Source organism: Camelina sativa, chromosome 4, assembly GCF_030686135.1.
Source record: "Camelina sativa cultivar CO46 ecotype springtype chromosome 4, ASM3068613v1".
Lineage (NCBI taxonomy): Eukaryota > Viridiplantae > Streptophyta > Magnoliopsida > Brassicales > Brassicaceae > Camelina > Camelina sativa.
The window spans coordinates 831,025-831,820 of record NC_141883.1 but is presented as its reverse complement, the minus strand read 5'-3'; the positions used below and the strand labels follow the sequence as shown (position 1 = coordinate 831,820).

The 796-nt window shown below is 46.0% G+C and overlaps 1 non-coding gene across 1 annotated transcript; it reads right to left on the bottom strand.

Annotated features, from left to right (window-relative positions):
• Nucleotides 1–210: 210 nt before the first annotated feature.
• On the bottom strand, nucleotides 211–317 carry LOC147945168 (small nucleolar RNA R71). Its single transcript, XR_015597808.1, has one exon. It is a non-coding gene; the product is annotated as a small nucleolar RNA R71 (small nucleolar RNA).
• Between the last annotated feature and the right edge of the window lie 479 nt (nucleotides 318–796).

The window sequence follows — 796 nt, the reverse complement described above, 5'->3', positions numbered from 1 at the left end:
TTGGATCATCTGGATGAATTTGATAGGCTCTGTAGCCTCACTAAGATCAATGGAGTCAGTGAAGATGGATTCAAGCTCAGGCTTTTCCCATTCTCTTTGGGAGACAAAGCACACATCTAGGAGAAATCGCTCCCTAAGGAGTCCATCACCACTTGGGAAGCGTGCAAGAAGGCATTCCTGACCAAATTCTTCTCCAACTCCAGAACCGCAAGGCTGAGAAATGACATTTCCGGCTTTGTTCAGAAGAACAAGGAAACGTTCAGTGAAGCTTGAGAACGTTTCAAGGGATACACTACTCGATGTCCACATCACGGCTTCAGTAATGCTTCATTGCTGAGCACACTTTACAGAGGAGTGGTCCCCAAGATACGGATGTTGTTGGACACCGCAAGTAATGGTAACTTCCTTAACAAGGATGTTGATGAAGGTTGGGACCTAGTGGAGAACTTGGCTCAGTCTGATGGAAACTAAAATGAGGAATATGATCGCTCTGTGCGATGTACAGGAGAGGAAGATGCCAAGTACAAGAGGGACATGAAAGCCCTCAATGACAAGCTTGATAAGCTCCTCAACCAGCAGCAGCATGTTCATGCTATATCAGAGGAAGAGCAGTTTCTACAACAAGATGGGGAGACTATGCAGCTAGAGGATGTTAACTACATCAACAACCAAGGAGGTTACAACAGAGGGTACAACAACTTCAAGCCGAATCCGAAGCCTTTTGCAGTTCAAGGGAACCAGGTCCAACAGAAGCCTTTTGTCCAGTACAACCAAGGCTATGCACCTAAGCAACAGT